The sequence below is a fragment of the Hordeum vulgare genome, chromosome 4H (assembly GCF_904849725.1).
Source record: "Hordeum vulgare subsp. vulgare chromosome 4H, MorexV3_pseudomolecules_assembly, whole genome shotgun sequence".
Taxonomy (NCBI): domain Eukaryota; kingdom Viridiplantae; phylum Streptophyta; class Magnoliopsida; order Poales; family Poaceae; genus Hordeum; species Hordeum vulgare.
In genome coordinates this window covers 574,514,813-574,533,546 of record NC_058521.1, presented here as the reverse complement: position 1 = coordinate 574,533,546, position 18,734 = coordinate 574,514,813, and positions in this window count along the sequence as shown.

Genomic DNA, 18,734 nt, shown 5'->3' with positions numbered 1-18,734 from the left:
GCTCCTTGGACTGCAGCCAAACACATCCTTAGATATGTGAAGAACACTTTGTGTGTTGGACTTACCTTCAGTAAATCCTCATCCACCCTTGTGAGTGCTTCACTAATTCTGATTGGGCACGTTGTCTAGATGACAGAAGGTCCACAGGAGGGTTTGCAATTTTCTTTGGGCCTAATTTGATTTCATGGCGCACAAAGAAACATGCCACAGTATCAAGATCAAGCACTAAGGCACAATACCAAGCATTGACAAATGCGACAACACAAATTATTTGGGTCAAGTCCTTGCTCAAATAACTTGGTCTTTATAATACTCAAACTCCTTGTCTGCGGTGTGATAATCTTGGCGCTGCCTACTTGGCTGCTAATCCTGTTTTCCATGGAAGGACAAAGCATATTGAGATATATTATTATTTTACGAGGGAACATATTGCCAACAGGGAACTAGACATACGATTTGTTCATTTCAAAGATCAAGTTGCGGGAGGGTTCACAAAAGCCTTGGCTACATGATAATTTGACGAGTTCAAACGTAAGACTATTGCCTTCGATATATAAATCTCATGCTGGCTCCCCACAGAAGTTGAGACCCTTCATACAATCTTTCAAGCATGACCATGGCCGGAACGGCTGTTGGCTTTTCGCCCTCCGGATCGAACACACGACCACCCTGCCGTTCGACTAGTCGTGTACGTGCAACTCGGCTCAACGTATACGAACTAGCTGTAGCACTCGTTATCTCGCCGGTGCTCACGCAAACACCGGGACCAGAACACACGCACGCGAACGCAACAATACGAAGATGGCCATACTCACGCAAAACTCATGAAAATATCTCTTTATTGCTTTTCTCGTTTATCTGGTGTACAAAACTCACGCAACGCTGCATATATATATGCATCAACCTGGCTAGCAAGCCGACTCCAAACACCAATCCCAATCCTACTCATACTCAAACTTACCTAAACTAAGCTCACGGCAACGCTGATCAGGAACACTAACCAAACTAACACATACCTGTTTGGATTACTCTAACATTCACCCCCTAATCCAAACACTCGACTCATCGACTTGGAACCAACACATCGTTTGGATTATCAGTCCACGCCGTCACATCTTAGCGTGCTACATGCAGACTAAATACATAGCCTCTCATGTAGGAACTCGACTTAACTGGTGCACATCCATCTTCATGTTGGCCTTCGTCTTCTCGCCGAGACACACTAACGACTCAAACATAAGAAAAAACTAAAGGAACGACTCTTTTTTGTTTCTTTTCTGTCGCAACTTCTTCATCAAAGCAACCCTGGGTCGTCATCCACGCCCACTTTAGCTAGTTGTAGAATCTCTTGCTCCTTCTTTGCCTCCTTTCGCGGATTAGGGCACTCTCGAGAATAGTGTCCATAGTCCTGACAATTGTAGCAACGAACTTTAGATTTGTCGAACTTCCGGTACTTCTGCTTATCTTTCTCCTTATTGCGCGAGAACATCAAATGCTCCTCTTCTTTGTCGCGTTCCCCTCCTTTCAATGTCAACTTATAGGTCTTTAGCCGCCCGATCACCTCCATTACCGACGTCTTTGTCACATCGCCCCACTGCTCGATGGTGCCAACGATCGGTAAAAACTTGTCGGGAACAGCTCGTAGTAATTTCTCTACAACCATGATGTCCTCCATCTTTGATCCGAGAGCTCGCATCTCATTAACCAGGGAGGTTAGTTTTAACGCAAATTCACCAACCCCTTCTGGCGCCTTCATGCTCATCCTCTCGAACTCCCTCCTTAGAGCTTGAACACGTGCCTTCTTGACACGATCACCTCCAACATGCATCTCCTTGAGCGCTTGCCAAGCTTCCTTTGCCGTCTCTTTCTCCGATATGGACATGAAAACAACATCAAACACACCTTGGGTTATGGCGGCGAAAGCCTCTTGGTCCTTTGTCTCTTCGACCGCGCGTAACCTTCCACCGTTGCCCAAACTCCACGCGCACGCATGAAGATTTTCATCTTCGCGGCCCACACCCCATAATTATCACCGTCAAGCATGGGGTACTGGATGGTCACACCACCACCACTCGCCTTGGAAGTCAACATGATTCTCTTCTTCGATTTTCCGTCGTCCGTGACACAACTTGACGGCGACGACGACTCCACCGTGACGTAACTTGACGGCGAAGCCTCCACACCTTGCTCTAGATACCAATTGTTGGTTTTTCGCCCTCGGGATCGAACACACGACCACCCTGCAGCTCGACTAGTCGTGTACGTGCAACTCGGCTCAACGTATACAAACTAGTTGTAGCACTCGATATCTCGCCGGTGCTTACGCAAACACCGGCACGCGAACGCAGCAATACGAAGATGGCCCTCGTAAGTATCTCTTTATTGTTTTTCTCGTTTTTTTGGTGTACAAAACTCACGCAACGCTGCATATATATATGCATCAACCTGGCTAAACTAAGCTTGCGACAAACATCAAGCCGACTCCAAACACCAATCCCAATCCTACTCGTACTCAAACTTACCTAAACTAAGCTTACGACAACGTTGATCAGGAACACTAACCAAACTAACACATACATGTTTGGATTACTCTAACAACGGCATGGTCGAACTCCCGACCTTTTTATGTGCTGACGAGTGTGTCGATCGCTGGTAAGTGCGTCAATATGAACTATACGGTAATATTTCTGTGTGCTGCATTGTAGCACCCGCATGACGCCAACGTTGAACTCTGGGTGATGGCATGACTGCTCGTTTGATCTATGACCGCGAGCCTTTTCACCATTATGTGCGAATAATATTTGGATCTACGCGTTGGATCCATGATCGACCCAAACGTTGAAGGAGACGAACGAGCCGATTTAAATGGATAACAAACAAACATAAGGCGCCCTAGTTTGGGTCGACTTGTTAAAGTTGGTCTGAAATCGGGGTGCACAAGGTGCGGTGAGAATGGGTTTCTCTGCTTAATTATTGGCCTCCTCGACCACTCCCATTTGTCCTCTCTTTTGTTGTATACTTGTTACGTACCAGCAATCATCATCTGCAAGTAATCCGAATCCGAATTTGTGGTCGACCAAGAAAAACTGCATGATCGACAATGAGAAAATCTACAGTTGTTTTTTGGAACAGGAGATCTCTATTGATTTTCATGGTAGGCCCATCCAGCAGTGGTTGCCCTGCTCATCTTGACACATCTTGTCAAAATAATCGGTCACTGTTCCAGTCCAGCTGAAGAAGACGAAGGTAAAAGAAAACGATGTTCAGATCGGGCTGTTTGAAATGCAGCTTGCGGTGATGGCAAAGTCCACACGGCCGTCTGATGACCAAGGGCACGTACTGTGGTGGTTGATTCACCAAGAGGAAGGCTGCAAAGGCTATACGCCATGGATGCACAGCGTCTGCGTATGTGCAATCTTTATTGGTTCTAGCTAGCAGCAGCAGTGCTCTGCTAGATGAACAGAAACTGCGACTCTACGAGCTGGGAGCCACCACTCCTGCATGGTGGTTTTGGAAGATTGCTGCTTGTCGAATTCAATTTGTACGTGCGAGGAAAGGTGATTAAATGCAGACTCGTATCAGATCATCACAAGTGGGTGAGATCGGGTTGGAAACCATAACAAGGTAATTCATGTCAGCATCACTGGCAGTAAGATTGATTGATGCATGTTGGGACGTCTGTGATGAGTGAGACTAGACTCTGTGCAGTGCCTTGACACCGGCTGCTGCAACGCTTCATGCATACGTACAGCAGATGGCATGTGCCGTTGCTGCCCAACCTCCAGCACCGCCGCAGTGGCTCCAAAATTAGCAAGAGGTGAAGCAACCCTTCTCCTCCTCTTGCATGAGCACGCAGCTCATGAATGCAAACGTAGAGATAAGTTACTTGTGTCCATGGATCTATATTCTGGTAGTCCATTCTCAAAGTTGGGCACCGTTTGTGGGGAAGGGAAGACATGTGGTGTTTCGGTATCTGCACAAACACTTGGCACTTCCTCTACTATCTACTATCAGAGAGATAATGTCAGAAGACATGTGCTTCAGTATCTGCATATGGAATTTATGGGTGCATGAGCTGGAAGGTTCTCCCTCTTTGTCACCTGCTAGTTTGGTCAAGAAACCTTTGCATCTCATCTGATGATTATTAAACGGTCAAGCCCAAGTTTAGTAACTGCTAACCACCTCATCCGGCGCGGGCCCTGGGGGCAATCATATGAGCATACGAGCAGTGATAAGATTGGGTTGGTTGATAGGCTTTTATACCTTTATAGTGTGTCAACAACACCTTGGTTTTACAACAAATCCCGTCACATCACCTTTCCTGACCCTTTTGCTGATTGAGGTAGTAGTGTCATGTTCCTAAATATCCAAGATAACACCCGAGCTTTTCTTCAAAATAATAAAAGAATGAGAGGATAGCACCGGAACAGCTAGCATGTCCACATGTCTCTGAAGAAACCCTAGGAAAAAGCAGTAGAGGTGCTCCACTAAACCCCACGAAGCTTATTTTCCTCATGGCTGCCTGATATTTGTACCTGGAATCAATCTACTGCGTATGCCAAAGCTGTCGATCGAAAACCCTCGGCGCATCTTTTTGTGGAAACATCGGCAAAAGCGCGTGTATATATATTGCTTTATGGGAAAAGAGAGAGAGAGAGAAAAAAAAGGAAAAGCAAAGTGGCTTTGCATTTGTGGAAGCTGGATTGCCAGAACATATTCTGTAATCCGAACCACGGGCGGCGCTTTTGTATTAGTCATTAGTCAACGATTTTGTGACTGATGATGAAGTGGTTGTGGGTGAAGCGATACCTGTGACTTGAACGTAGCTTTCGCTGGTTCCTTTCAGCGCTTGCCTAGCGTTGGAGACTTCGGTTCCAAGTTTCAGCCAGCTATAGGAAGAACTGCAGCGCACATGGTAGCTACATGCTCATGTAGTATATATTTCCCAAAAATCGATAGTGGTTTCTAACAAGAAAAAGACCATGCATCATCACCGTTCACCGACAATGCTAAGAGGACACGTTATGGGCGATCGTGAACGTCAGGTTTCCGGGTGAAACTTGGAACAGGAAAGTGATTTTTTTTTTCTTCAGTTTTGCTAAAACAGATTTAGATGCGAAGTAAGTATTGCATATTTAAGTCCTATACCGTTGATCTTACGTGAAGATTTGTGCGTGTAATTTCTTTTCTTTTTTCCTTTATTCTTTGTGCTTGATTTAGTCATTTAGAAAAGGACCATGCATCATCACCGTTCACCGACAATGCTAAGAGGACACGTTATGGGCGATCGTGAATGTCGGGTTTCAGGGTGGAACTTGGAACAGGAAAGAGGTTTTTTAGTTTTGCTAAAACAGAACTAGATGCGAGATAAGTATTGCTTATTTAAATCGTACTATCATTGATCTTACGTGAAAATTTGTGTGTATTTCTTTTTTCTTTTTCTTTTCTATGCTTGCTTATTCATTTAGATATGCAATAATTATGTCACATCTGGATGTATTTTTTTTGTTGGGTTTCATGACTCAGATCTGTGCAAAAGATATCTGCCCATCTTTTTGCATTTGGTGAGGACTACTTCCTGAAACCTGCTAAAAATTGGGTCAACTAAATCATGCCTTTGTGCCAACAAAAATCATGGAGGGCTCAGCATTATTGCACACTGTCTCCAGATCATTGGCTCGATCAGATCCCTCCTGTTCACCAAAAAAACAGACTCCTGTTCATCAATCAAAAAAGAAAGAAATTAAAAATAAAACTGACTCCTGTTCGTCCACCGTTTCTCTCGCTGTGGTGAGTGTGATCTCGCACTGCTCCGGCTGGGGACAGGACAATCTACAAGTTGCTGCGATGCTCCATTGGCCAACCAACAGAGAGGACAGCTCCCACGAGGCGCCACCTTTCATCCATGGATCTGGAGCCGCTCCAGCTCGGCCAATCCAGCCTCTCCCACGAGCATAGCTAGCCCTCTCCCACTGTCGATCACGATCAGCGTGGTAAAGCCGGCATTGCTGCCCTAGGGAAGTGCCAGTGCTAAACGATTGCCATATGCAGTTAAATGCCTTGCACAAACCATGCCAAGAAAATGCCATTGTCCGGAGGGGCAGTTGCATGCATGGGGCATGCACATGCGAGGTTGAATTCTGCTCCTATGGCACCAGAGAGATTTGCAAAGGCGTCAGTGCTGTTGCTTGTGTAGTGTAGATCTACGGCAGAGCAGAGGGCTGCGTGCTTCCCTCCAATAACTCGTGTGCATGCATGCAGGTGGCAGCCACACTGTGACGTGTACAATTAAGAATTAAGAGACCACAAACACACACAAGAAGATAAGGAGAAGCAAACAAGGGTCAAGGGGTGTGGTGTGGTTAGGCAGTGGCACAGCAGGGCAAGGTAGTTTGGGACCAAGTTATTGCTCCCTTGGCTTTGTTTATTATAGCTCTTGATATGTTATATTATTTCCACAGGCGTTGTATAAGTAGTGATCACATCATATATATGCTGATCCGCAGGCTGAAACCATGTTTGAGCCATGCATTTATTTTTCCTTTCTCTTTTCACCTTGTGAAAGCCAAGGCTAGGGAATATTGCTCATCATTTAGATGCCCCAAGAGACAATGGACTTCTTGGTAGGACGAAGGACGTGAAATTGTGACGGCCAAAGATCACACGGCTATATATGTGCGTGTGAGATGACGCAGTGACATGCGGAAAAGGAGCAAAAGAAAAGCATGACTTGTACACCAGAATGGCGATCGTAATGGATTTTCGCTTTCATGTCCTGTCATCAATCATACTTTCAAAAATCTACATTCACCTAGATATTCCAACTGGACATAGACAGGGCGATCTTCTTTTTAGCCTCAACGAGAGGTCGAGAAAGAAATTCCTTGCTTCAAAACAAATTATATAAAAATATAAAATCCTGAGTGGTTCTATCGGCACGACGTGGTGAAAGTTTCATATTAGCCCCCATTATCGCAAACAAAGGAAGAAGAGTCTACTTGCTGTGCCCGACCTACTGCACCATATTGTAATCTTCTGAGGATTATGCAAGCTAAATTTGAAATTAGCAGGTACAGTAGAGCAGGGAGTCCCAAGAACGGAACTTTGAAGAAGGCCAGGCCAGGCCAGCCAGCCAGCCAGCCACATCATCTGCTGAAATCGTTTGTGGCGAATCATGAATGAGGATGTGGTTGCAGCACTGTTGGGCGGTCAAAGCCTTTCCCGTTCAAACCCAGCGCACTGTAGCCCTCTCATCGCAAAGCCAAGGCAGCGTGTGTAGTAGCGTGTACCACCCCTCATCCAGCCCCATCGTTAGCTAGCCGGGGGCCCGGGCCAGCGCTGTGCATGCAACGCCCAAGGACTTGCTTTCATATCATATGCGGTCACATGGAGCTTCCGTGGTCGTGGAAGGGGCTCGAGTGCTCACGAAAAGGCGGCAGCTGCACAGTGCTGAACAGGGCGAGAAAGGGATGGAGTGATGGATGGATCCTCCTCATCTTTGGCAGTAGGTTGGGATGAGGAGGAGGAGATGCATGCTGCTGCCTCGATGCATCAAAAGAATGGGAGGGGAGAGTGCCGTGCCTGTGAAAGTGCCGCTGCGGTGGATGAGATTGAGGATACGCACGGCTGGTGGGGTGGCGTCGTCCACTCTTTTTTATCATTGCCATGATGCGCCATGGCGAAAGACGATGATGCCGGGGGGAGGAGATGCGCGTATCCGGCCTTGCTCTTGTCTTCTCTTCAGGTTCTGCGGAAAGCTGGTGCGACGTTCTCAGCTTTTGTGTGTCGTGGATACGATGGTGCTGGTAAACCCGGGGAGAGGCCCGGTGGAAAAAACTTCACACCACTTGGCGAAATTATGCCATATTTCATGGGCTATGACGATCTACAATCCAATCCCTTGCATCTGTTTCAAACGTCGGGCACGATGTGCCGTGAGTGACCGGTCACAAAAAACGTTACCCAACTGAATCTCTCATATCCATTTCGAACGTCCGGACAGACCGACACCCTTCATACCCATCTCAAATATGAGGACAATATAAGGGTTTCCGGACACGTCCAGTCAATCCGCCGTGTAAATGTGACCCCATCCTGGACAACATTTTCTTTGTTTTTTCTTTATTTTCTGCTTTCTCTTTATTTTTTCCACCAATCACATGCAAGCGAAAAGACGTATGAAAAAGAATATGAAAAGTTTGCCTGCACAAATGAAAAAGTAGAGGCTCAAAACAGACACGCTCGGTCACTGAGTGGTCGGATTTGTCCAGTCCGGTTGTAGATGCTCTAAGGGCATCGTCAACCCACAAATTTCCTTCAGTATCTGTCTATGGATAGAGAATCGGTTCACGAACACGGATGCGAAAGCCGATCATCCAACAATGTTCACATACATCCAGACCACCTTTAAAAAAGAGAGTCCACATATTTAAATAGCCGCATACATGGAGTACAGACGTTCAAATAGCCACATGCAACAGTATGGCTACTTTGACACAACCAACTCGTTTTTCATACATCATAAATTCCGGCGGCGTTTTCGTATGGCTAGACATGTTTTAAACCATATTAAAGAGGGGCTGGTCGGATACGATAACTATTTCAAGTGCAAAGAGGACGCCCTTGGAAATATTGGCTTCTCATATTATCAGAAATGCAGTGCAGCCATACGGATGCTTGCATACTGAGTGCCCGATGATCTCATTGATGAGAACGACCATATGAGCGAGTCTACATGCCTAAAGTCCATGTACAAGTTCTGCAAGGCTGTGATTGTTGTGTTTGACCCTGAGTACTTGAGAGAGCCGACTCCTCAAGATACAACCCGCTTGTTGGTGATGAATGCCAGCAGGGGCTTTCCAGGGATGCTTGGCAGCATAGACTGCATGCACTAGGAGTGAAAGAACTGCCATACCACTTGACAAGGCCAGTATAAGGGCCATGTCATGGCTAGCATTGTCATACTTGAGCCATGGCCTCACAAGATCTCTGGATCTGGCATTCTTTCTTTGGCATGGGCGGATCACGTAATGATATCAATGTGCTTCAATGCTCACCGGTGTTTGCAAGGCTTGTGGAAGGCAACAAATCACCGATGAATGTTACCATCAACGACCACAACTATGACAAAGGATACTACCTAGGTAACGGTATCTATCCTCAGTGGATCGCTATTCTGAAGACAATCGCCGACCCTATCAAAGAGAAGAGGAATTTTTTTGCCAAAGAGCAGGAGAGTGCTAGGAAGGATGTCGAGCGTGTCTTTGATGTTTTGCAATCTTGATGGGGCATCGTTCGGTACCCTCCTAGGACTTGGAGCACCAAGAAGGTGTGGGAGGTGATGACAGCTTGTGTGATTATGCACAATATGATCGTAGAAGATGAGCGTTCAAAATGTATCTACGATTAAGGGTTTCAGTTTCAGGGTGAGAATGTTGTGCGTGAGCATGGAGGAGCGGCAACGTTTGAACAATTCGTTCAGTTTCATTATTAAATACGTGATTGGAAAACTCACATGCAACTGCAAAATGATTTGATTGAGAATATGTGGGCTCATGTTGACAATCAATAGATATATATTTTTCCATATTTATTTGAGACAATTTCATTTTTATTCGATTTGAAAAACTATACTTTATTTATTTCAAAACTATGTTTTTTTTTGGTTGTGATACTATGCTACTATTTATATGGTGTTTGTCAAATAATGTAAAATATATGCATATTTGATGAAAAAGAACGGCCAGCCAGCCACGTCAAGCGGGCGATCGGTCCAAATAAACAAAAAACAAACAAAAGCGTCATCCGTTTAGTTCGACGCGTTTAAGCGATCGGTCCAAATAAACAAAAAACAAACAAAAGTGTCATCCGTTTAGTTCGACGCGTTGAAGTTGGTCTAAGACCTGCACTATGACATGAAAAAAAAGTGAGAAGTTTTGAAGTACTAAAATTTGCTTGAATAGATCTCGCTAGTCTTTATTTGCGAAAATGATGCACTTACGGACTACCTACAGAATTGACTTATGGACCCTTCCCACTAACGAATCCTTTTACCCCGTGAATTTAACCGTGGGCCTTTTTTCCTCATTTTTCTCCAACGAGCAAAGGCCATAGAATCATGTAAGCTAATTCCTTAAGCTGTCCGTCCGTATGTTTATCTTTATTTAGGTGGGAGTGCATGAAAAGTTTTCGGCTTACATTAACAAGGTCAACTCAGTTCTGGCAGGAACCGATCGAAAAAAAAAAAACTCAGTTCTGGCAGGAGAACGGCGCCAACAGCTCGTTTTAACAACCGTAGCGGTCATTTGCTGGTCCAGAGGTTTAGATGTAATTTCTATTATGTTTAATTAAGGTGCTCTGTACTTGTAATGATATTTCACAATATACTTAAATTGTTTTCGAATAAAAAGTCAGGTGAAAATTGCGAAATTCATTATTTGAAGGCAAAGGCGCCATGGGCCGGAAACCTTGCAAGAACACCGCATCTCTCAGTGGGCTAAACTAACCAAAGCAAGGAGGCAAATGGCGAAACTCTGGCCGAGAAATCGATATGGGCCAAAAAGGACCGGAAAATCAACCTCTCGGTATTCTACGTGTGTCAAACATTAGTTCACGGTGTGAAAGAAACCGGAGCCGATGCAGGAGACGGCGGTGCTGGTCTCATGATGCGCGTATTGCCATGCATGCACGGGCCTCATGATGCATGCGCGTCTCGCTTTCCCTTGCCCGTCATCTCATCTCACGCACCTATGCTACGCAATGCAATGGAATCGATGGTGGACGCAGAGGGATTTGACAATACGGCACACAATCCGGCATCTAACGTCTTCGTTTCGAGAAAAGAGCGGATAGATCAGAGCGCACCTGTCAACAATACGGAGCACACCAAGCCGGCCAGAAACGAGAAGATATATAGGATCGATGCTGCTGCATGATCCGGTTCGCCGGACGCCGTCCACCTCGCAAAGTGACGTCCCGGTTCGCCGGACGCCGTCCACCTCGCAAAGTGACGTCGAGCTCGACCAGTGATTCCATGCTTTTTATCCATACATGCAAAGGTATGCATGCATGGAGCTGGCCATCAAGTGGCAACGATCGATGGATGTCCAAAGCTCACTTCTTTGTGCCTAGCACTAGCAGCCGATCGATCAAGTGACAAAACTCCTCGACGTGTCACACTCGCACACGCATCGGACCTGCGGATACTTGACGGTAACCAGCCGGTGAAGCTCCGAAAGGAGAAAAGGGGCGTGCAGAGCTGTCATTGGGACACTTGTAGCTCGGCGGCAACGCGTGGTGTGGAGGGCCCTGGTGCAGAATTGCGGTGATGATTCTATAGCTAGCTCTAGGCACTACCTAAACACAGTGATCGAGCACACTGATAGCTAGTGGTAGATCGTAGGGTTGGTGTTCATGCGTCGGACGCACGCTAGCTGGTCAACATGGGTGATCAGGAACGACTGCGCAGGCATCTTATCAGATACTGGTCTGGAACCTTGTGTGTCACTGGGTTGATTGCTCACAACTCTTACCCTGTAGTAGCACAGAGAGTTAACTGGGATGATGTGGAGTTTTGCTATGGAAAACGATGGTAAAAGTACCTGGGATCTTAATGCCTTTTCCATCATATGCGGGCTTGTAGAGAGCAGGTTAGTGCCGATCGTCGAGTCATTCGGGGGGAGTCAGATGAGTCAAGGAGTTGTGCCAGTCCCACGTTCGGTCGTCATCGTCTCAATGAGTCATCGACGTCGTCATGTCCAAGTGCTCGTCTTGGTGATGATACGCTGGTGTTGAAGCGGCGTTCATGGTGTTCCGTGAGTCATATCTATGTGCTCATGGAGGGTCTTGGTTGCGGCTAGTATGGATTCGTTGTGATGCCGAAGACGGATGATGGTAGTCGAATCCATCGTAAAGAGAGGAGATGTGCGAGCGGTGGAGAGTGGATCTATTGCAAGCATGTATAACTAAGGTGCGAACCGAGTGCAAGACAAGACCGAGCAATGGCGGTAGCACAACATGACAGGGTAAGAGAGGCACATTGGATGTTTCCACACGGTCATACTTAATGTACGGATATGACCCTTGAAGATCAAGCTCAAGTATATGATGGGATAATGACCAGGTAAGTTGAACGACGTGAGTCTTCGAGGGGTGCTTGGATCTGGTCATCTTTCCAAACCCACAAGCCTCGCAGAGATGATCCTTGAGAATTTGACCATTTTAATGTCAATGACATGCTTCTTCTTCGCCAGTGTGTGCAGATTCCTCATGCCTGCATGACCAAGTCGTCCCTCTGAGGCATTTGCAAGTACACACGTGGCCGGTTGTAGACCTATAGAGAAATCAACAATGTACAAGTCTCCTCTCCTAACGCCTTCGAAGACTTTCGATTTGTCAGATTCTATGATGACTACACATCGATATTTTCCAAGGATGACGATCACATCAAGAACACAAAGCATTCAGACTAACATGAGGTTAAACCCAAGGGATTCGACAAGCATGACTTTGTCCATGTGTCAGTCCTTAAAAATAGCCACCTTACCAAGTCCCAATACCTTGCTTTTACCTTTGTCTGCGTAGGTGATATGCTTCAGTGGTGATGGAGTCAGTGGATATTCATCAATAAGCTCTTGTCACCAGTCATGTGATTTGTACGTCCAGTGTCAAGAACCCACTCTATGGTTTTGGGTTTGTATCCTTAGAACATTTTGCCATGAAGAAATAGGTGGGAGCAAAGTCGTCATCACAGTCATCAGTGTTGTTGATGTTGTCATTTTCTTAGAGGTGATGGATTAGCTGACGAATGTGGTAGCAAGAGCTAAGCTTGACACACCAGATTCTGACTCCTCTTCAGAACCTTCCTCTTAGTCACCATCTTCAAATTCTTCCTGAGAATCCATTTCCTTGCCCTTAAGTGCCCGAGCCTTTCTGAAGTTGTTCTTCTTGTGCGATGAGGACTTTGAAGATGAGGACTTCGAAGATTTCTTTTTTTTCTTCGAGTCATGAGAACTTTCATGTTGTTATTTCTTCTTCTTTGATTCCTTCACCCACCAAAGACAATCAGCAATATAGTGACCAGACTTCTTGCATTTAGGGCAGGTTCTCTTCTTGTAGTCCTCAGACGAAGATTCTGATTTCCTCATATCTCTTCTTGAAGACTTTCCGAACTAGCCTCGTCTTGACAACTTCTGGAATTTCCTCACGAGCATAGAAAGTTCGTGACCAAGTTCTTGAGGACCACTAAGACTGCAATCAGAGTCTTCTTCTTCAGATGAGGAAACAACCTTTGCCTTTAGCGCACAGGTCTTCCATAGCTTGATCCATAAATGTCTCTTTTCTTAGCTTGTTGGAATTCATGAGTATTAAGTCTCTCAAGAATATCAGCAGGATCTAGTGCCTTGTAGTCTCCTCGTTCTTGAATCATCAGAACCAGTGTATCGGATGAAGAATCAAGAGATCTCTGCAGTTTCTTCACCACCTCATGGTCAACGATGTCTCTGGCTCCAAGAGCGTATAGCTCATTTGAGATATCGATGAGGAGATCGAAGGTTTCCTAGAAGCTTTCATTATCAAGTCTCTTGAAGCAGTTGAAGAGATTGCAAAGAACATGAACCCGAGAGTCACACTGAGTAGACACTCCTTCATTGACCTTGGACAATATTTCCCAGATTTGCTTTGCAAAGCCCAAAGAACTCACTCTGCCATACAGACCTTTGCTCGGATGGCCAGAGATGATATTCTTCGCTTGAGAGTCGAGTTGCTTGAATCTCTTCACATCAACGTCATTGACAGTTTCAGACACAGTGGGAACACCTCTTTCCACAATATACGTGAGATCATTGTCAATTGCCTCAAGGTGCATGCGCATCTTTTTCTTCGAGTAGGGGAAGTCCTTTCCTTCAAAGGTAGGACAACATGCAGTGACCTTGATCATACCTGCAGTCGACATAACTAAAATTTCAGGTGGTTAAACCAAGATCACATAGAACAAGGGAGTACCTTGCACTGATACCAACTGAAAGTGCGCTATATCGACTAGAGGGGGGTGAACAGGCGATTTTTTAAATTCGTCATTGAGAAAATTCCTTGTGAGGAAAGTCCTCAGTCATAAACTGAGTGCAGCGGAATAAGTACTCAGGCAAGTGTGCAAAACAACGATAGCATAGTTTTTAGAGTGAAATGAAACATTCGGTTTGCACAAGCAGCGTGTTCACGACATGTAGGTGAAGAACAAGTTAAGTGAAAAATTTGGGAAAGCCTTCAATCAAATTCTTCATTCATTAACGATCAAAGTCATCAACACACAACTGAGGAAATGAAAGGGTTGAGGAATTAGAACCAGGTGCTCGATCAAGACAATGGTTTGATGACCCAGTTCCAACTGATGTAACAGTCGTACGTCTAGTTTGGAGCGACTTGGTATTTAAACTGAAGGACACACACTCCGAGTACACACAGTCCTTACCGTATTCTCCTTGATATAAGGACACACAGTCCTTGTCCAACACTCAAGGTAACTCTTCAGGTCATAATTCCAAACCCTCACAAACTTGGTCCCCCGACGATTCACAATTGACCGTTGGATGGTCTAGACCATGACGCCAAATGTCTGGAGGATGCACAGTCCTCAAAGATAACAAGCATCGGTTCCACATAGGAACAATCTCTTCAATGATGTTCAATCACTTTGGGGTTTGGGTTTTTGGTTTGGTTTGGGGTTTTTCCTCGCTATTGATTTTCTCTCAAAGTCTTTGAGTAATGGGTTTCTCTCAAATGACAAGTGTCAGTTTCTCTCGTGGAGCAGTCAAGCAACTAGTGGTTATGGGGGGATATTTGTAGCTGGGGAGCAATCTCAACATGAATTCACATAAATGCCCCAGTTATATGACCGTTATGTTGATAAGTTTAAGGACAGTTGGCATGCATCGCAGCAATGGTCGGAACGTTTCAACTGTGAAAGTCCTCATGTCACTCATGCTCCTCGCTGGTAGTTAATTCGCACTGCCAAAAACCTAACTCCTTAGTTAGTTCAAATTCCTCACACACCAAAAGATCTTCGTCTCTGTCACTTAAGAATCTGACTAGACTGTTGAAGATTTCCAAAGGCTTCACTCGAAGGGTTTGTATGTGTAGGCTTTGAGATGAGCATCACGTGGAAAATTTTCTTTAGTTTTACCTTGACCCCCTTTAATAGTACGGTGGGCCTATGGCACAGAATACAGAAAATGAAATTATGAAAACGAAAGTCTTCATGCTTCAAAGTCCTCGCATCAATTTCTTCATGGACACACCAATTTCCTCACTTTCAAAGTCTTCAGCTGAAGACATACATTTTTAGGGGTCGATATTCTTCGAATAACTCAAACTCCTCAGCGACTTATACAGCTTGTGTACAATCAGAAACACATAAGTCTCTTAACCTTTAAGTCTTCAATACACCAAAATCTCTAAGGGGCACGAGATGCACTTATAGTTTTATTAATATTTTGTGAATAGACCCCGGGGCCATAGCTTTCCCTAATGGCATCTCTCATGGAAAATAGCATATGATGGGTAAACAAATTACTCTTGGGCAATTGACAGAAAAGCGGATAGTTATGCGATACTCACGACAATGATCATGTGTATATAGGCATCACGTCCATAAACAAATAGATTGACCCCTCCCTGCACCTATTACTATTACTTCATTTCAAGAGCGCTTCTATGCTTGCCTCTCTACTTATTAAGTTCATGACGAATGATGTAATGCATGGAGTAAGATGGCATGATGTAAACAAAGAAAACTCAAGCATTATGAATAAATCCCATCATATTATCCTTAGTAGCAGAAACACAAAGACACAACTTGTCCCCTTCTATCAGTAGGATATAGAAACTCGCCAGGTTGAACCTACCACAACGCACCTCTCTCACGGAAGAAATACCAACCTAGTTGGCGAAACTATTTCAATAGATCGGAGAGAATTACAAAGCTATCATAATCATGCACATAAGAATCATAAAAGTATTCAAAGGTGAATCAAATATTTATCATGAATAATCTGAACATAAAACCACAATTCATCGGATCCCAACAAATGCACTGTGCAAAAGGAAATATATCATATGGATCAAACCGAAGATGTGATGATCATTGTATTGAAGATCAAAAAGAGAGATTACCATCTGGGTACTGACTATGGACCCGTAGGTATGTGGTGAAATACTCACACATCATCATGAGGGAAGCAAGGTTGATAAAGAGGCCCTCCGTGATTGATCCCTGGTACGTCCATTTTGCATCATGCTTTCATGTTGATATTTATCGCTTTATGGACTGTTATTATACTTTGTGGAACCTTACTTATGCCTTTTCTCTCTTATTTTGCAAGGTTTATTTGAAGAGGGAGAATACCGGCGGCTGGAATTCTGGACTGGAAAAGGAGCAAGTCTGAGTGCTTTATTCTGCGCAACTCCAAATGCCCTGAAAATCAACGTGGATTTTTTTTGGATTTTATGAAAAATACTGGGCGAAAGAAGTGTCAGAGGGGAGCAACCAGGGGCCCACAAGCATGGTTGTCGCGGCCTACCCCCTGGTCGCGGCAACAGGGCTTGTGGGCACCCTGGCGGCCCACTGGCCCCCTCTTTTGCTATATGAAGGGTTTCGTCCGGAAAAAAATCAGGGTGAAGCTTTTTCGTGGATTCTCCGCCGCCGCGAGGCGGAACTTGAGCAAATCCAATCTAGAGCTCCCGCAGGACGATCCTGCCGGTGAAACTTCCCTCCCGGAGGGGGAAATCGTCGCCATCGTCATCACCAACACTCCTCTCGTCGGAGGGGAGGCATCTCCATCAACATCTTCATCAGCACCATCTCCTCTCCAAACCCTAGTTCATCTCTTGTAACCAATTTCCGTCTCACGACTCCGATTGGTACTTGTAAGGTTGCTAGTGGTGTTGATTACTCTTTGTAGTTGATGCTAGTTGGATTACTTGGTGGAAGAGTTTATGTTCAAATCCTTGATACTATTCATTACACCTCTGATCATGATTATGATTATGCTTTCTGAGTAGTTACTTTTGTTCCTGAGGACATGGGATAAGTCATGCTAAGAATAGTCATGTGAATTTGATATTCGTTCGGTATTTTGATATGTTGTATGTTGTTTTCCTCTAGTGGTGTTATGTGAACGTCGACTACATAACACTTCACCATATTTGGGCCTAGAGGAAGGCATTGGGGAGTAGTAAGTAGATGATGGGTTGCTGGAGTGACAGAAGCTTAAACCCCAGTCTATGCGTTGCTTCGTAAGGGGCTGATTTGGATCCACTAGTTTAATGCTATTGTTAGACGTTGTCTTAATTCTTCTTTCATAGTTGCGGATGCTTGCGAGAGGGGTTAATCATAAGTGGGATGCTTGTCCAAGTAAGGGCAGTACCCAAGCGCTGGTCCACCCACATATCAAACTATCAAAGTAACGAACGCGAATCATATGAACATGATGAAACTAGCATGACAGAAATTCCCGTGTGTCCTCGGAAGCGTTTTTCCTCTTATAAGACTTTGTTCACGCTTGTCCCTTGCTACAAAAGGGATTGGGCCACTTGCAGCACCGTTGCTACTACTTGTTACTTGTTACTTTTCGCTTGCTACGTTTCACCTCACTACACCATCACTTGTTACCGCTATTTTCAGTGCTTGAAGTTATTACCTTGCTGAAAACCGTTTATCAAAGCCTTCTCCTCCTCGTTGGGTTCGACACTCTTACTTATCAAAAGGACTACGATTGATCCCCTATACTTGTGGGTCATCAATCCCCCTCCGACAGGGTGCTGGAACAGAGCTCCAGATTGCCTCCCATCGTAAGAGAGACTTGCGGCGGCGTAAAAAGTGTTTCGAGACTCCCTCTGGTGTTTTAAGGGTAGATGATAATTTATAAGCCGAAGAACATAGTCGGGAGGGCCATGAGGGGGCACAAGCTATCAGCCAACCCCCCTGGTCGTAGGCACCTCGTGAGGCCTTCAGCTTTCTTCTGATGCTCGCTGGTCTTCTTTTGGTCGAGACAAAATCATCAAAATGTTTCACGACAATTGGACCTCGTTTGGTATGGAAAACCTGTAAAGTGAAAAACATGTAGAAAACAACAAGTGGCATTAGGCACTGGGTCAATAGGTTAGTGCTCAAAAGTAATATAAAATGGTAAATAAATACTCCAAAAACATACTAGAATGATAATATCTCAGCATGGAACAATAAAAATTATAGATACGTTGCAGACGTATCACTTAGAAACTTGGTCCAGTTGAGTATGAACCATGGAAGCATGTTTTCCTAGACCTTGAACATCATTAGCAATTCTAAACATCAAGTCACTCCAGCGATCAGTCATCATAGCATTACATTATAATTTATCTTTGCCATAACTATTGAAGTGCTCTTGCTTGACAATGTAATTATCAAATTCGTACATGCATTGACTAGGTGTTTTAGTGTAGGGTATATCACTCGCATCAAATCTACGGAGAAAATTTATCTCAACTACCTGCGTAGGGTGTTAAGTCCATGTATTTATTCCATAGGTGGTAGATTCTTGATGTCTTCAGATTTAATACTTTTTTCTTTCGTAGTTATCTTAGCTTCTTACATATCTTCTAGACTGAGGAATAGAATACCTCTTTTCTTTTCAATAGGTTCTGGTGGTGGTTTAGGGAGTGTCCAATCATCAGAAATTTGCAATATGTTATTCAATAGT